This window comes from Rhinolophus ferrumequinum, chromosome 6 (genome assembly GCF_004115265.2).
Source record: "Rhinolophus ferrumequinum isolate MPI-CBG mRhiFer1 chromosome 6, mRhiFer1_v1.p, whole genome shotgun sequence".
NCBI classification, from domain to species: domain Eukaryota; kingdom Metazoa; phylum Chordata; class Mammalia; order Chiroptera; family Rhinolophidae; genus Rhinolophus; species Rhinolophus ferrumequinum.
Window position 1 is genome coordinate 64,082,824 of NC_046289.1, and position 19,756 is coordinate 64,102,579.

The 19,756-nt window shown below is 37.8% G+C and overlaps 1 protein-coding gene and 1 pseudogene across 1 annotated transcript in view; both read left to right on the forward strand.

Annotated features, from left to right (window-relative positions):
• The first annotated feature begins 416 nt into the window (after window positions 1-416).
• Window positions 417-19,756, forward strand: part of INO80 (INO80 complex ATPase subunit) — a 116,201-nt gene continuing 96,861 nt past the window's right edge. Inside the window, exon 1 of the mRNA XM_033108373.1 lies at window positions 417-476. The gene's annotated coding sequence lies outside the window, so the exon portion shown is untranslated. The remainder of the gene's footprint in view (window positions 477-19,756) is intronic.
• LOC117023524 (60S ribosomal protein L34-like) lies at window positions 19,349-19,746 on the forward strand (annotated as a pseudogene).

Genomic DNA, 19,756 nt, shown 5'->3' on the forward strand with positions numbered 1-19,756 from the left:
CCCCGAACCCCGGTCCACGCGGGGCATCAGGCAGCAGCGGCGGGGTGCGAGGTGCTCGAGGCCGACGGCAGCGGCACTGCGGACAGCCACGGGCTGGAGACTAGCAGTGAGCGTGGGCGGGGCGGGGGTAAGCCAGCTGAGTAGCGGCTCGATTGTTCTGGCCTGGCTATGGCGCCTCTCCTCCCCCCCGCCATGGCTCCCCGTGTCCCTGCTCCGCTCCTCTCAGTGAGTGAAAGTGGCCGCCGCCGCCGCCGGCCCAGCGCCCGCAGCCGCCTCAGCGCCGCCGCCATCTTGGGGTCCCAGGAGCCGCCGAAGGAGCGGGCTAGGAGCGTCCACGCTCAACGCAGTCACCGTCCCACGGCCTCAGAGAGCGAACCGCGGCTCCATCGTCGGCGGGGCGACCCCCCCCTCCGGACCCCGCCCGCACCCCGCCCCCCCTCCGCCGCCGCCGCGGCGGCGGGGCCCGGCGGCCCGAGGTGAGGCAACTAGACGTGGGCAGGCGAACGGAGGGGGGGGTCGTGTAGGCCCCGTTGCGCCCCTCTCTGCGGGCGACGACTGGGCCGCGTCTTAAAGGGGCCGTAGCCCCCGGCCCTTGGATTTGTTGGGGTTAGTGGGGAGGATGGGTGTGAACACTAGGCAGGGTTGGGACCTCAGGGACCTGGGCCTCGTCCTTCCCCTCTCATATCTCTGAAGACCCGGGGTCACGCGATGACCTCAGCCAGCCGAGGAAGCCCGTGGGGCGCCCACACGTGGGGAGTGTTAGACCAGGTGCACGTGGGACCCGGTGGGGCGGTGTCGGGCTAACACGTGTGTGGGTTTGGGGGTGGGGTGGGGCAGGGCGGGGGCTGGTTGGGCTCGAGTGTGAACTCTGTGAGGATTATATCTGTCCTTTTAAGCAAATGAGATCTAAGGGCTTGATAGTGTGTTCATTTATGGGGAGTAAGTTGGGGTGTGGATCAGTGGTGCATGCTCCCTGTTGGTGTTGGGTGGGGGCAGCCTAACACGTGCACAGACTTAGTGTGTAGGTGATACTCTTTCTGGTCTTTTAGGCTTTCGTAGGGTGTCTAGGCAAGTGTCATCCTATTTGACATTCCTTCTTGAGCTTGCTGATGAAAACTACTTCCGTAATCACCGAGGGTGGAAGCCCCCTACAGTTTAGGAGTGATAGAGCCTGAGGAGGCACTCATTATTTTAGTTACCGGCCAACTGTGCCGAATTCTCCTTTGATTCATACGCTGTCTGGTTTCATGTTTCTGTACTTGTTGGTAAGAATGGGAGAGGGAATTAGGGGGTTGACCTCGCTAACAGTTATCACAGGTAACCAGCTTACCTTTCCAATCAGTGAGTTCCGTGATTTCCTCCCAGGGAAATTCTCATTGTGAGGGGCTTTTTAATTCATTTTTTAAAGTAACTGCTTTCTTGATATATAATTCACATACCAAGAAACTCACCCTTTTAAAGTGTACAATTCCGTGATTTTTAGTATACTCGTAGAGTTGTCCAGTTATCACCGCTATCTAATTCATCAGCCCCAAAAGAAGCCCCTTTAGCAGTCACTCCACATTCTTCCTCCCTGGAGCCCCTAACAACTAATCTATTTTATGTCTTTGTAGATTTGCCTATTCTGAATATTTTCTATAAATGGAATCACATAATATGTGCCCGTTTGTGACTGGCTTCTTTCGTTTAACATGTTTTCAGGGTTCACCCAGGTTAGAGCATGTGTCAGAACTTGGTTCCTTTTTATTGCCCAATAATATTCCGTTCAGATTGTGTTTTATGCTTGAAATTCACAAGCTCTTCCTAGAAAACAATTTGAGATTATGTATGGTAAAAGTTGCATACCTACTAGTTGCATACTGAATGAATCGTGTTTTTAAGGATTAAATTCCATTATTTTAGTTAACAGTGTTCTTATCCTCTACTTTTGTGTTTCAGAAGACTCCAAACCATTTTTAAAAGATCTGTGTCTTTTGATAGGAAATAATTGTAAAGAGCACAAATGTGATTTTAAAAGTTTATGACTAATAAAAACATTTTGAGTACATCAAGGTGCAGATGTGATTGTCTAAGCAACAGACTATAAACTATGGTGTGATAATGTCACTATATTGAAAGTTTGTCAGGTACTACTGAGGGAAGGTATAACAGCTTTCGACTGCGTTCCTCGTGTAGAGATAGGGCAAGGAGAAGAATAATAGACACCTCTTTTGCCCACAAGAAGATTAAAACTGGCTTGGGGATTTAACATGTCAACATACATGTTCACACAATATATCAATGCTGGGATGCAGTGAATTTTAGACTGGTCAGAGTGGGATAGGGTTCATAGGGAACTTTCAGTTTGAATAGGAAAATAAGTGAATTTGATGACAAATTTTAAAGTTGGGTCTTAAGTATAAGAATTTTGGTAGGGTAGGCTGTACATGCAGAAGATGAGAAAAGCATATTTGCTAATACTTACTCTACACACTTTTTATAGGCACTAATCCTAATCATGAGGGCCCCGGTCCCACCTCCTAATACCATTGCTTTGGGGGTTAGGATTTCAACTTAGGAATTTGGGTGGGACACAGACCTTCAGACCATGGCTGAACATTAAGTCAGAAATTTAGTTAGAGAAGCATTGGATTCACTTGCTAATCATGATACAGTAGGTTTGCTTAGGGTTGAAAAATTGATCACAAAGAAGCTTAATGCCTGTGTTTACTAAGTACATAAGAGATTTCTATATGTTAGGTCAGAAACAGGAGATCAGTAATAGTCAATGTAGTTGACACCTTAGATAGTAAAAAGTCGCTGGGACTAAATGCTGTCCCTATTTTGAATGGACTAGAGGACAGTGAGTAAACTGACGCACGCCTTTATAAACCTTCACTACCAAAGATTGACAGCCTGTGTGATGGGCTGTACAGCAGGCAGGGTTCTTATATTTTTTTACATGTCATGGACTCCTTGGCATCTAAAAAAGCCTGTGAACCCCTTCTTAGAATGTGACTTTTTTTTTTTTTAATAGGACTTTATTGGGGAACAGTATGTACTTCCAGGACTTTTTTTTTTTTTTCCAAGTCAAGTTGTCCTTTCAGTCTTAGTTGTGGAGGGCGCAGCTCAGCTCCAGGTCCAGTTGCCGTTGCTAGTTGCAGGGGGCACAGCCCACCATCCCTTGCGGGATTCAAGGAATTGAACTGGCAACCTTGTGGTTGAGAGCCCGCACTCCAACCAACAACTGAGCCATCTGGGAAGCAGCTCAGCTCAAGGTGCCGTGTTCAATTTTAGTTGCAGGGGGCGGAGCCCACCATCCCTTGCGGGAGTCGAATCGGCAACCTTGTGGTTGAGAGCCCACTGGCCCATGTGGGAATCGAACTGGCAGCAGCCTTCGGAGTTAGGAGCATGGAGCTCTGACTGCCTGAGCCACTGGGCCGGCCCCAGAATATGACTTTTAAATGTATAAAATGTAGTTCATGTATTTAAAGAATTTATGATGTGAAAGATTTGCTTTTATTACTGAATGAAGTAACAGCTAGTGATAGTCCTGCTCATAGTGGTGTGCTGCCTACATTCAGATTTGAAGGAAGTACTGCTTCACTTACAGGTTAGTGAGAATAAGGATGTAAATTTTTTTCCATCTAAGTTCATGGACCCATAATGTAAGACTCACAGTTTAAGAGCCCCTGCCCTATAGGGCTTTGTACACATAAAACTGTTATTTCATATGAGTCAGACCAGTGGTCTCTATAGCAAGACGTAGGATTGTTAACTCTTAAATTCATGTTCACAAGAACATGAACATGACTTCTTATGGGAAAATCAAGTGATAGTTTAGCTAAAGAGAAACCTGGTAGTATAATGGAAAGACATTGGTTTTGGACATTAAAAAGACTTGGGTTCGAATCCTGCTTACCACTGGGTAAGTTATTGGACTTTTTTTGCGTTTCAGTTCTCCTTATCTGTGGTAATTTCACTTCTGAGATTAAATGACATTAACTACAAAATAGCAGAGCATGTGTGGCATAGAGGGTTTTCTCAGGGTGTTCAAGTACAGAGTTCACCTTTTGGTAATGGTACTAAAACTATTCTTATTTCTTATTAAAGAACAAATGAAGTGTCTCCAGATTTGCATGTGACAGCTAGCTTTTCTGGGTAAGAAGTTAGTAGCTAAGTAGGTTAAACTGGGTAAATCTCATATCTTTGCGCATGAACAGAAAAATGGCTACTGACCATCAATATGGTGAAAAGAAAGCTAGGCCAAGTGGTCAGTTTATCTCTGAGAATGTTGCCAGAAAGGCCTAAGAGAGGTATGAAAAGTAAAAATTTTTGTATTTACTGCATTATCTTGGTATGAAACAACAATACTGCCACTCTTAGATTATTGAGTAGATTCTAATTATTGCACCTCAAGGAAGAGCACATTAAGCAGGAGGGAAGTTTCCAGAAAATGGCAGTGTAAATGATGAAGGTAATGGGGAGGCTTTTGTATGAAGATAAAGAAATTGGACTCTACAATGCAATGATGAAGACAGAGATGGACTCTGACTAAACTGTATTGAATTAAGAAAAACATGAATAATAATCCTGGAAAATTAGAAATCGCTTGAAAGATGATGAATATTGTTTGGCAGGGTGTGAATAGTGAGTGGTTTGTTTATGAAACATATTAGCACAGAAAGTGGTTAAGGTTCAAGAACAGACCAGATATAATTTAAGGATTACAAAGCCAAAGACTTGGGATTCAGCTCTAGTTTATTTCAGGTCACCAAACCATTTAACGATACTTGTACCTAATAGTTTATGAAATGCCTTATTCTATTTATTCACTCAGTAAAGATTTATTGAACACCTAGTGAATGCTTTTTGATCCAGTAACCATTTGTTGAGCATCTGCCACACCCAAGGGACTGTGATAGATTCTGGGGGTGTGCAGTGAATACAGTTCTGTCTATATGTATGGAGATTACAGAGGCTCTGCAAAGATAAACACACAATTATGCAAACTCTCAGTGCCGTGGAGAAGTATAAACTCAAATGTTTCTCTTGAGGTGCTGATATGAATTACTAGTACTTAGGTTTGTGGGTTTTTTTTAAGGAGACATTCTGTTTCAAGGCCCTAATCTGCTTTGTTAACAGAAGCATTGTAATCCAGTGGCAGAGTAGGGTAGCCCAGCCGCTTTTAGATCTTGGAGTCAGATGACCGGGGTTCGAATTTTAGCTCTCCCTCTTGTTAACTGTGTGGCATCTGGAAAGCTATTTAAACCTCAATTTCTTCAGCTGTTAAATTAGGGTAATAGTAGTACCTACTTCAGAGAGCATAATTGTGAGAAATCAGTGACTACATAGAAGTACTTAGAATGGTACCTGGCACATAGTGCTCTCAAGTGTTAGCTATACGTAATTATAAATGCCGTTTTATTTTGACAGTATAATCAAGAGTTTAGAGTTTTAATTTATAAAGTACGGGAATCAGAACCTTTTTATTATGAGTAGAAGATATCTCATTTGTAGGTAACGCAGAGAAGAATACATCAATAAAGAAAATAGTAATTGTGCATTAACTTTTGCGTTTATGTAATGAATACCTGTAAATGTTAATAGAAATATCTTTCTATTTAAGATTATGACAAAGAGGTGGTGTTTTACTACATAGAACTTTTTAGTTCAGGCTCTAAAATATTTCTGTCCAGTATGTCATTCTAATGTTAGTAATAGTTTGCCATTTTTTAAATTTTTTTGTTTGGTGAATATTGGGGAACCGTGTGTTTTTCTGGGACCCATCAGCTCCATGTCAAGTCGTTTTCAATCTAGTTGTGGGGGGACAGCTCAGCTCCAAGTCAAGTCATTGTGTTCAGTCTGGTAGTGGAGGGCAAAGCTCACTGGCCCATGTGGGAATCGAACCAGCGACGTTGGTGTTATGAGCACTGCGCTCTAACCATTGAGCCCATCGGCGCCCCTAGATTGCTCTTTTAAGAATCATTCTCAGAATATAATAAGTAGACCAGGCTTCTAGAGCAGGGCTTGGGAAAGTTTTTCTGGAAAGGATCAAATAATAAATCTTAGGCCTTGCTGGTCATGCCTTCCCTGTTGTTTCTCCTCAACTGTGCCATTGTAGTGTGAAAGCAACCATAGTCAAGATGTAAATGAATGAGTGGGGCTATGTTCTGAGAAAACTTTATCTATGGGCACTGAAATTGTAATTTCATATAATTTTCCTGTGTCACGAAATAAGGTCCCCTCCAGTTATTTAAAAATGTAAAAACCATTCGTACCTGTCAGGATGTCCAGGCATGGACAGTGGTCTGGGTTTGGCATGCAGGCCATACTGTGCCAACTCCTCCTCTGGAGTCTTGGCTCTACAACTTCCTGGCGGGGTGGTCTTGTGCAAGTGAATAAATACTGTTAAGCCTTAATTCCATCTTTTAAATGGGGGATAATAATAGTATCTATTTATATAGAGAGTTGTTAGAAATAAATGAGATAATCCTTCTGAAGTGCTTAGCACCGTCCTTGACACATAGTAAGTGTTGAATAAATGCTATATGTTATTATCTAATTGAACCCATTCGTTTTACCATGAGGCTGTTGGGGACCCTGAGAGGATCACGCATGGTCCTGATGTCTCCCTGTGGCTTGTCAATAGCGTTACACTCGAAGCTCTTGACTTCAGCTTCTCTTTCTACCCTACCATGCTGCTTTCACCGAGGATTGTAGTACCATTTAATTTCGTTAAAATGCTGCTTGACAAAACTATTCTCTTGGATAACACAATGGTGGATACATGGCATTATGCATTTGTCAAAACCCATAGCACTTTATAGCACAAAGAGTAAACTTTAATGTGTGCAAATTAAGCAAAAATCATTTAGGAGGTCAGTGATCCAAGGAAGGAATGTAGACTGTGACAGGAGAATCTAATTATATTACAAATGTATGAAACAACCTTACTCAAGGGGAGGAAGATGGTGCTGACCTAAGTAACCTTGGAAATGAGTGGAATCTAAGACCAAAGGAACTGCACGTAAGCACTGTAGTCTGATTGATAAAGTTGTGTCCCATGGGGGTTCAGGTCACTTCTGACACTTACATACATGTATACTGCAGTTGAACAATTAAGTGAATGGATGGTGGGAGACAGGCTTCTCATTGTTAGAGCAGGAACTGACAGGTAAGCACATCGGCTAGAGTGATCCATGTAGTAATGGATTAGAGTTGGAGACATGCGTATGAACCCATGTTCAGCGTAATACAGATACAGATGTTTACGTATTGAAATATTTGCAGGTATGTGTACATACTCGGGTTTATATATACACACATACTTATATATATATATCCGCTCTTGTCAGCTGAGAAGGTGAAAAGAAACCCAGGAGCCCACCTAGTACCTCGATCTTGGTTTCTAATACCATTAGCCAATGAACGGAACTAGAACTCTTTGGAGAAATGGCTGATTCTAGGACTGGGGCAGGAAATACACAAGATGAGCCAGGATCATCTTGTAATGCCAGAAAGTAAGGAAGTGCCCCAACCACCACCACCACACAACCACCACAGCCCCACGTTCATGAGCACATGTCAAAGGAGCACAGGAACCGACTGAAAGAGCTCCCAGGGGCCAAAACCGCAACCATTTGAGCAGCAGAATAAACAAAGCAGCGTTGGATTGTAACCCATAATGTAACATCAGCATTTAAGTGTCTATATTGACCTTAAATAAATGATTGAATAAATGAATGTACTGCCCTAGGCCCTCTGGTTTGCTGGAGGTCCTTCAGACAATATTGGAGCACTTTATTACTTGGGACTTTGGAGTTCTTGGATTCCAATCCTGGCTCTGCCACTTCTGGCTGTGTGACCTTGGGTGGGTTAACTAAGCTATCTGTAAAATGGAGGTTATAATAATAATATCAATGTTACAAAAGGATTGATTAAATGAGTTTACATATATAAAATGCACATGCATATAAAATGTTTGGCACTTAGCTCTCAACAGAATGTGTGTATATGGCCGCCTTATTACAGCAGCTTTCAAAGAATTTGGATTCTCACTTGGAATTCATTGTCATGGAGCCTCCCTCCGCACCCCTGAAACTTCTTGAATAGAGGAAAATCTAACTTTAAGAAGTGTTTATTGAGCACCTAGTCTGAAGCAAATACCTGCATTGTTCAAATTGTGTAGACTGTATAGTGAAGAGAATAATGATATTTGGTGTTAATAAAATCATCACACATCTAAGTGACTAAAGTACCCAAAGACTGAAAAGCAAGAAGCAAACTCATAGACACAGACAATAGTTTAGTGGTTACCAGAGGGTAAGCGGGGGTGGGGTGGGGATGTGGTAGATGAGGGTAAAAGGGATCAAATATATGGTGATGGAAGGAGAACTGGCTCTGGGTGGTGAACACACAATGTGATACGTAGATGATGTATCACAGAAGTGTACACCTGAAACCTATGTAACTTTACTAACAACTGTCACCCCAATAAACTTTAATTAAAAAAAAATCAAACTTGATTAGAACACACACACACACACACGAAAAGACCCATTTAGTGTACAATTCAACTCATGCTTATTTACAGGTGGTTTGTCCCTAGGATGAATTACCTGAACTTTGATTTTTTAGACTTCCTGTAGAGAACACAATTTTACGTAACTAAGAACACACACACCAGTTAGTATGTTCACTCCCCAAATGAAAACTGACTTTCAATATAGGAAAACTTTGAGTAAATGTAAAAGTGAATTTTGGACTATTGGCTGTTTATGGATGTCCTTTGCTTCTCAATAATAACCTTTCACCATCACTCATGTAGTAATGCAGGGTTAACTATACAGAACTAATAACTAATTTTTCCTAGTATTTTGTGTGGGATCTGTATTTTTCACAAGTAACTATCAAGTAAGCTAATGTTATCTTCCCCTTGCTGAGTAAGGAACTGAGGTGATCAAGATTTTCTGGGCTGAGAATTCACTCCTTTATCTCTTTACAGGAGCATTTTTTTCCTCAGCTATCTCATTCCCTGAAAAAGGTAACTTGTTTTCATGGATCTAGCAGTGAAAGTCATTGAAATCACTGGTTCTTAAGTAAAAAGGATTTTTAGCTGTTTTCAAATTTTTGATAAATTATTATTAATTCAGATTGGGTGTTTTTCACCAGAAGACTTATGAACTATATAGCCTGGGGACCTCTAACATAGCCTAACTTAAAAAAAAAAAATTCTTTTTTTAATTACCACGGGAAAGGTCCACCATCTACCTCTGGAAACATTTCGTCACTTTTGGATTTTTTGAGCTAGTAATATTTAGACTCTAAATGCTTAATAAATAGGGATTACACTTGTTTGACCAAATCCTCTCTGTTGTGAATACTATAGAACTCCCTGGAGGCATTTGTGCTAGTAAGGCTATTTTATTATTCTCATAAGATGTTTTTATTATCCATCTTGGTAAAGATACCATGTTTTCCCGAAAATAAGACCAGGTCTTATACCGTATTTCCTCCAAAATAAGACTGGGTCTTGTATTAATTTTTGCTCCAAAATACACATTAAGGCATATTTTCAGGGGATGTCTTATTTTTTCATGTACAACAATCTACATTGATTCAAATACAGTCATGTCATCTTCTGGAACATTGTCATAACATTCTAAATGCATCCGTCTGGCTGATCTTCTAGGAAGTTGAAATGATTCTTTCCTAGAAGAAAGCAAATGCATTGTAATTGATTTTTTTTGACCTTGGTAACATTTTTTTGGTATAATATTCCAATTTCATTAAGGATGAAAAGTAGGGAAGGGAAAATGGATAAGCATTTTTTTCTTTATCACAATATATCTGTGATGTAGGCCACAATATTTTCTCTTTGCCATTTTTGAAATTCATGAAAGGGCCTTTTTTTTTTTTTTTAAAGCTAAGAGTTCTTCATTCCATTTAAAATGTAGGTGTTATTTTTACCTCTGGAACTTTGTGCTTTGGGTAAACTCTGGGCTTGTTAATTTGCTAGACTGTTCCCATGCCCTTGTAATGATCCCTTTGGTTGAGCAGGTTTCTGGCCTCCATGTAGAGGGCTCTGTCAGCCTCTTCTCCTTGAGGGCAAGGTCTTTTCCTCCTCGTGTTTAAATTCAGTGTCTGGTACATAGTAGTCTCTTAGTAAATGTTCAGTGGTCTGAATGGAAAGTTTTGGTTCAACTAGAATATTTCAAGATTGCTTTGTGATTTATTTATCTCTTATTTGCCATGTGTAGGGCGACCAAAAATTTGTTACTCAAATGTGAATACTTTTGAAAGCAAAGGGAGAGCAAATATTAGCAATTATGCTTAGGATAACAGGCACATGCTTGAACTGTGTTGGGCAAACCAACTAGGAGGTATGTCACCCTAGTCATGACACTTTTTTATTTTGGTTATAGGAGAGTCTGATGGTGAAGAATGGGGCTTTGGAGCCAGTGGTAATAGATATGAGTTCTGATTCTTGTTTGGACAAGTTATTGAACTTAAATGAGAATGAGATTTGAATCATTGGGAGGATTAAATAAGCTCGTATTATTAAAGCTCCTACTTAGGACAGAGAAGCCCCTCACACTTGTGTGCGTTTATTCAGCGTTGGGTCCTCTCCTTCCATCAGGGCCAGAACTAGAGTTTTTACTTGCAGCTGAGGCTGGCTTTGACCTTTTGTATTTTTATGGCCTAGATTATTTTAAACATTTCAGGGAATGCAGAAATATTTTTCAGCTGAGCCATTGAGCTTGTTTTTTGTTCAAGTTGTATAATTGATGGTGGGCAGGAAATGAATGCCCTATCAAACCTAATTACTCTTATTCTTTCTCAGAATATTCCTGAAAAACTTTACCCCAATTATTTTCTGCATAATTGCAAAGAGATAATTTAATAATTTAGATTTAGCAAACTAAAGAAGTCATTGTAACCTTTGTTTTAACTAAATGGAAGATACAAATAAATATTATTGATTAGCAAAAAGTGATTTAAATGAGTATTTCATTAAGTTTCTTATCAATATTTATACTATCAGAATTATTAATTCTTTTTTGGCATTTGAATTATTTTTTCCCCCTGTATTATTTATGTTTTGCTAATTTAATTCATTTTAATTTGTGATTTTTAAAGAAGGAAACCAAAGAAAAGCGGTTTTCATATGCTTTGTGCATTAGTACAAGCATCCGCATTGTAAACCAAAGGAACGTGTTCTGATACTAAGACTCCCAACCATTTCTGGTATTGCGTATGATTCCTTATGAAACAACAGATAATAAGGTAATGCAGAAAGACCTAGAGTAAAGGACAGTCTCAATGATACAGGTCCAACTAAGAGAATTAAGAGAAATGGGGATTATTTACCCATTAAGTATTCAATAAACTGTTGCTTCCTTAAAATATTGGCAAGTTAATAAAGACACTTTCGCTTATTTTTTTCAGTAAAGGATACTGGTTAAGCACAGCATATGTTATGGGAACTTTTAGTATCTTCCCGTAGGTTGGTGCTGGAGGAGCACAATAATACTTTTAAGGGCCATGGTTGGAAAGTGAATCCTAATCTCAGCTGTGAAAGAGAAGGTGGACCAGGATCTTCTGGAATAATTCTGGATAGCCTTGGAGCCCATCAGACTTCCATGAGAACCCTGGTAAGGTTATGACATTTGTGTTAGAGGGAATTTGCACCTTTACTTGGTGTGGAGTTGGCAAAGGTGGCCACTTAGCCTGATGGCATATTATTTGCAACGCCCTCTGCAGACTGATTTTTTTAATACCTTTGCACATGGATAAAGAGTAAAACCAAGCAAGGAATGATTAGTACTTTTTTTTATGTGGAAGTTTCTAATTTTGATGAAGTCAGTTTATCAACATTTTCTTTTATGGTTAGTGCTTTCTGTGTCCTATCCAATAAATTTTTACCTACTCCAAGGTCATAAAGATATGTTTTCTTTTAGAAACGTTATCATTTTAGCTTTACATTTAAGTCTGTGATTTATCTCTCAACTTTATTTTTGTATATGGTATGAGGTAGGGTTTTGAGGTTCAGTTTCTCCCCCACTGCATGGATCTCCAGTTGTTTCAGCATCATTTGTTGGAAAAACTTTCCTTTCCCTATTGGATTTTTTAGCGCCTTTATAAAGAATCACTGTGACCATGTAACTTCGGGTTTCTTTCTGGACTCTATTCTGTACCATTGTTTTATTTATCTATCTTTATGCCAAATGCAGTACTATCTTGATTACTGTAACTTTCAGTAAGTCGTGAAATCAGATAGCATAAACTCTAACGTTCATATTTTTCAAACTTGTTTGGATTATTCTAGGTCCTTTGTATTTCCATATAAATTTTAGAATGAGTTTGTCAGTTTCTTCAAAAACCCTTCTGGGATTTGCCTGGGAATCTAGAGATGAATTAGGGGACAATTGACATCTTAATAATAGTGAATATTCCAGTCCATGAACATATAGTGGTAGTAACACATAGAACTGGCAAAGGCATTGTATTTATTAGGCTAGTGCAAAAGTAATTGCGGTTTTTGCCTTTAATTTTAACCTTTTAAACTTCAATTACTTTTGCACCAACCTAATATGTAAAGGACTCCTATAAATCAATAATAAGAACAGTACAATTTTATTCAAATGTGGTAAAAAAAACAATAACACATTTCACAAAGGAAATTATACAGATGGCAAGGTGCTCAACTTCATCAGTCAGTAGGGTGTACAAATTAAAACCACAGTGATTTTGAGATACTGCTACAACACTAAGTGTTGGCAAAGACGGGAAGCAACTGGAACTCTTTGTTGATGGGAGGGGAAAATAATAAAACCATTTTGGAAAATTAATTATTTGATGGTTTCTTTTTTTTTTTAATTTATTGGGGTGACAATTGTTAGTGAAATTACATAGATTTCAGGTGTACAATTCTGTATTACATCATCTATAAATCCCATTGTGTGTTCACCACCCAGAGTCAATTCTCTTTCCATCACCATATATTTGATATTTGATGGTTTCTCATAATGAAAATCTAAATATCCATCAATAGGTGGAGAGATAAATTTGGTTATATTTATTCTTACAATGGAATCCGATTTAGCATAAAAAAGGAGTGAACTACTGATACATATACTAACATGGATGAAGTGCAAAACATACTAAAAAACCAAAAGTGTACGTGTAGTGACTCCATTTATATAAATTTCTAGAGCATACAAAATTAATTTAGTCATAGAAGTCAGAACAGTGATTGCCCCTAGAACAAGAGGTAGGGATTGACTGGAAAGAAGCAAAACCCTCGGAGAACTTTCTTGGTGTAATGAGCTATTCTTGATATATCTTGATAGGGGTGTGAATTATATGGGTATGTGCATATGTCAGAACTCATCAAACTATGTATTGAATATCTGTACTTTTTCCAATACATATAAATTACACCTCAATTTCAAAATTTTTGTAACTTTCACTTGAAAAATAGCACGTTAAGAATTTTGGAAAATATTAAAATTAAAAAATAGAAAGTAGAGAGGTCTCTCTTAGTCCAATTCCCAGAAATAAACACCTTTAGTTGTTTGGGATATAACTTTTCAGACATATTCTAGTCTTACGGTATAGCAGTTAAAGGTGAGGGGTCAGATTATCGGATTCTAATCCCAATCCCTATTAAATTGTGTGATTTGAGCAAATTACTTAAGGTGTAAAATTTTGGTTATCTGTAAGTGGGATGATAATAGTAACAATCTCTTTAAACAGAAAATTACTGGGTGCTCTAGTTCTATGTGCTAGACATACTACTGCTAGAATTTTGTAAGAACCGTCTATATGAGATTTAAATTTGTAAAATGTTACAAATATTTTCACTATTTATCATTTACTTTTTTTATTTACTTTTTAACTGTATTTTTTTCTTTGCAGAAATGATACATTATTAACATGTTCTTTGAGATATAATTCCCAGTCTATAAAATTCACCCATGTAAAATGTATATGGTTTTAGTATACTCATTGGTTTTAGTATACTGTATTCAGAGTTGTAACAGTCACCACAGTCTAAGTTTAGAACATTTTTGTCAGCCCAAAAAGAAACCATTGCCCATTAGCAGTCACTCAGTCCCCCTGCCCCATGTGACCATTAATCTATTTTCTGTTTCTGTGGAGTTTTCTTTTCTGCATATTTCATATAAATGGAATCATACAATATGACGCCTTTGTTAACTGGCTTGTTTACTTGGCATAATGTTTTCAAGGTTCATCGGTGTAGCATCTATCAGTATTCCAGTTCTTTCTATTGCCAAATAATATTCCATTGTATGGGTATACCACATTTTATTTATCCGTTCATCGCTTGATGGACATTTGGGTTGTTTCCATGTTTTGACTATTGTGAATACTGCTATGAAGATTCATGTCTAAGATTTTTTTGTAGACATGTTTGCATTTCTCTTGGGTATGCCTAGAAGTGGAATTGTTGGATGATATGGTAACTCTAGACTTAACTTTTTGAGAAACTGCCAGACATTTACGAAATGGCTGCACCATTTTACATTCCCACCAGCAGTAGTACATGAAGGTTCCATTTTCTCTACATCCTTGTTAACACTTGTTATTTATCTTTTTTATTGTAATCATCACAGTGGGTCATAAGCAGTATATCACCGTGGTTTTATTTGCATTTCTCTGATGGCTGTGACGTTAAAGCATCTTTTATGCGTTTATTAGCCATTGGTATATCTTCCTCTTTGCCCATTTTAAAGTTGGGTTACTTGTCTTTTTGTTGAGTTTTAAAAAATATGTTCTGGCTATCAGTCCCACATCAACTATATGATTTGCAAATATTTTCTCCCATTTGTGGGTTTTCAGTTTGTTGACAGTATCATTTACAGCACTAAAGTTACTTCTGTTGAAGGCCAATGTATTTTTTGTTGCTGTATGATATCTAAGAAACCACTACCTCATCCGAGGTCATGAAGATTTACTCCTGTGTTTTCTTCTAAGAGTTTTGTAATTTCACCTTTTAAATTTAGGTGTGTGATTTCCTTGAGTGAATTTTGGTGTGTAGTGTTAAATAAGGAGGAGGTCCAACGTCATTCTTTTGCATGTGACTATCTAGTTGTCACAACATCATTTGTTAAAACAGCTGTTCTTTGCCCCATTGCATTATCTTGACACCCTTGAAATCAGCCGACTCAATGTAAGGGTTTATTTCTGGACCCTTAATTCTGTTCCATTCATTGATCTATATGTATAGCCTTATGTCAGTATATGGCTATATGTATAGCCTTATGTCATTTTAATTCCTGCAGCTGTGTAGTAAGTTTTACAGTCAGAAGTATGAGTCCTCCAACTTTGTTCTTTTGTTTTGGCTATCTTAGGTCCCTTGCATTTACATATGAATTTTAGGATCAGCTTGTCTATTTCTGCAAAAAAAAAAAAGCTAGCTTGGATTTTGATAGGTGTTACATTTAATCTGTATGTCATTGCTATCTTAAAAATATTAAATCACTTGATTCATGAATCTTGGGATGTCTTTTCATTTATTCTTTAATTTCAACAAGTTTTTTGTTTGAAGGTTATTGTTTTCAGTACATATAAGTCTTCGTTGAAATTTATTCCTAAGTATTTTGTTCTTTTTGATGCTATTGTTAATGGAGTTGTGTTCATAATTTCATTTTCAGATTGTTCGTTGCTAGTGTATAGAAACATAATTGATTTTTGTATATTGATCTTGTACCCTGAAAGATTAATGAGCTTGTTTATTCTAATAATTTTTTAGCATATTCCTTAGGATTATCTGTATACAAGATCATGTCATCTATAAATATAGTTTTACTTCTTTCTTTCTAACTTGGATGCCTTTTATTTTTCCTTAATTGCCCTGGCTAGACTTTTTGGTACAATTTTGAATAGAAGTTGTGAAAGCGAACACTTGTCCTCTTCCTTATTTTAAGGGGATGGCATCCTGTCTTTCACCATTAGGTATGATGTTAGCTGTGAGTTTTTCATAGATGCCCTTTATCAGGTTGAGGGAGTTTCCTTCTGTTCCTAGTTTGTTGAGTATTTTCATTTTGAAATGGTGGTGGATTTTGTCAAATCATTTTTCTGTGTCTTTTGAGATTACGTGGGTTTTATCTTTTGTTCTATTAATGTGGTGTATGTTGATTGATTTGTAGATGTTATACCAACCTTGCATTCCTAGTATAAATTCTACTTGGTAATGGTGTGTAATGCTTTTAATATGTTGCTGGATTCAGTTAATATTTTGTCGAGGATTTTTATGTCTGTATTTAAGGGATATTAGTCTATAGTTTTATTGGGATGTCTTTTCCTGGTTTTGGAATCAAGGTAATTCTGGCCTCATGGAACGATGTGGCAAGTGTTCTTTTCTGTTATTTGGAAGAGTTTGTGAAGGATTGGTATTCATTCTACTTTAAATGTAAAATTCATCAGTAGAGCTGTGGGCCTGGACTTTTCTTTGTGGGTAGTTAGGAGCATTAAATTTTATATGACCACATTCATCAGACTTTTCATTTTCTGTTCTTTTGGTCATACAGACATAGAAAGATCTTCCATAACCTAACCTGTAATTTCCTCATCAAAGATGTAGATATTTGTAAATAATGCAGTCAGTAGGAGTTATAAATTCCTCATATTTCATTTAACAGGCACTGGCACTCATAAATAATCATCTTTTCCTGAACTCCCATGGCACTTTATCTGTATCTCTCTTAAATGACTTCCCATGTGCTTTTTATTTGTGTTCAAGTCTTGTCTCTTGTTAAACTGAATTCTCTGAAGGAAATACCTTTTTCTATACTACACTTAGAGTTCAGCAATTGAATGGCTGAGTGAAATGTTACTCTAATGTTTATATGAAAATAACATATCACTTCTTTTTGGTCTTACTTCCATCTATTAAAATATTTTAGAATTCATTTGTTTGGCCCAATCCTGCTACTTGTGCCATAGCGCTGGAAATCATCAGTGTAACCTGTGGATCTAATTCAGTATGTCACGTTCAGTCATAGGTTTGGGCTGCAGTGTCTGAGTTACAGGGGAACAAAGGTGGGATCTTCAGTTATTTTGTTACCTTAATGTTTGGTCTTTTGTATAAAGTTCAGCCCATAACCTGCCACAGATTGTCTTTAGTCCTTTAAAAGCTTTAAAGCTATAGTTCTCATAAGAGTTATACCTTTATTCAGCCTTTTCTGTATTAATTAGTGTTGGTAAATTTAGGAATTATTTTTTAAAAGGCATATGTGATTGAACCCTTTTTATATATCTTAATAAATCAGTGATTCCCAATCTGGTCTTCTCTGAGATATTTTCATAGGTGTTTTGCCAAAGAATGGTCAAGTAACTTTGGTATTCCTCTTAGAGGGGAACTGAGAGCACATTAGCATATTGAAGACTAAAAATATTTAGGTCTAACTTTAATGCTTTAATATTTTTAATATTAATGGACATTTGTTAATATCTTGAGCTAGTGTTCAAAGAAGCAAACTTTGGGAAATGCTTCTCTAAATGATTGGTATGAAACCAGATACAGGCAGCATCTATAAAGAGAAATCAGAGGTAAAAAATACAATTAAGTATGGAAAGTCTAAATGTGTAAGTCTTAGAACAAGTACTTAATGGCCATCATTGTAATTGTAGTATTTTATGAGGTGGTGTGTGTGTGTGTGTGTGTGTGTACGCGCACATGCATACATGCATGCACATGTGGGCGCATGTATTTTTACCATTGCTTTAAGGAAAAAAAATTCAATCATTCCATTTTTAAAAATAAATTTTTTTTTTAAAACCAAGACAAACAAAACTGTTGGACTAATCTACCATTTGAGCAGTGCATCTTAGCTCTTTTTCATCCAGAGATAGGGCAGCTTTCTCTCCAAGGAGATAACTTTGTTAGACTTTTCATTTGGAGGAAGATGAAAATCCTGTCTTCAGGTAAGAATTGGAAATTGGTGCAGGTGTCCTTCAAGTTCTTGTCTAGAAGTAACACCTTGATCTCTCACCTCTCAATATTTATCTAAAGCTTGTCTGGAAGACAGTTTTTATACAGGATTGCCTGAAAGATACTCAGTTCATGCATTCTCCTGTTCTTGTTTAGCAAGGGTGGGTAATGAATGATTGAACCCATTTTTTATGGATTATACTTTTGATGTCATATCTAAAGACTTTTTGCTTTACCAAGGTCACGAAGATTTTCTCCTATGATTTCTTGTAGAAGTTTTACAGTTTGGAGCTTTACATTTAAGTTTTCAAAAAGTCTTAAGCTATATAACATCCATTTTGAGTTAATTTTTGTGCATGGTGTGAGGGTAAGGGTTTAAATTTATCTTTTTGTATGTGAATATCCAGTTGTCCAGCATGACTTGTTGAAGAGACTATCCTTTTCCCCAATGAAATTGCCTTGGAAATTTCACTGAAAATTAGTTGACCGTAGAGGTTCATAGCAATACAGGCCTACCTCAAGAAACAAGAAAAATCTCCATTAAATCTCACTTTATACCGAAAGGAACTAGATGAAGAAGAACAAATAAAGCCCAAAGTGAGTAGAAGGAAGACAATAATAAAGATCAGAGTGGAAATAAAAACCAAGTAGAATCTAAGAAAACAATACAAAAGATAAATGAAAGCAAGGGCTTGTTCTTTGAAAAGACAAACAAAATTGATTAACCTTTTATCTGACTCATCAAGAAAAAAAGAAAGAGGACCCAAAAAAATAAAATCAGAAATGAAAGAGAGAAGTAACAACTGACATCACAAAAATACAAAGGATTATAAGAAAATGCTACAAATAGGTATGTCAACAACTTGGACAACCTGGAAGAAATGGATACATTTCTAGAAATATACAATATTCCAAAACTGAATCAAGAAGAAACAAAATCTGAATAGAATGATAACTAGTAACAAAATCGAACCAGTAATCAAAAAACTCACAAACAAAAGTCCTAAACCAGATCGCTTCACAAGTGAATTTTATCAAACATTGACACCTATCCTTCTCAAGCTATTCTAAAAAATTTAAGACGAGGGAAGGCTCCCAAGCTCATTTTAGAGGGCCAGCATTACCCTGATTCTAAAAGCAGACAAAGACATTACAGAAAGAAAGAAAATTATAGGCCAGTATCCCTGATGAACATAGATGCAAAATCCTCAACAAAATATTAGCAAACTGAATTTAGCAATACATTAAAAAGATCGTATACCATGATCAAGTGGGATTCATTCCTGGGATGTGAGGTTGATTCAGTTATCTGCAAAACAATTAATGTGATACACCACATAAACAAAATGAAGGATAAAAATCATATGATCATAGCTCTTCCGGGGATGGTGTCTACAGGCATTCACAATGGTCCAGCGTTTGACATACCGTATTGTAGGAGGCTGTCCTACAATACAGCTTCTAACAAAACTGGGCTGTCTCGAACCCCTGGTAATAGAATTGTTTACCTTTATACCAAGAAGGTTGGGAAAGCACCAAAATCTGCATGTGGCATGTGCCCAGGCCGACTCCGTGGAGTTCGTGCTGTGAGAACTAATGTTCTGATGAGGTTGTCTAAAACGAAAAAACATGTCAGCAGGGCCTGTGGTGGATCCATGTGTGCTAAATGTGTCTGTGACAGGATCAAGCATGCTTTCCTTATCGAGGAGCAGAAAATCGTTGTGAAAGTTTTGAAGGCACAAGCACAGAGTCAGGAAGCTAAATTAAAAAATGAAGCTTTTTTTGAGTAATAAAAATAATTAAAAGGCAAAAAAA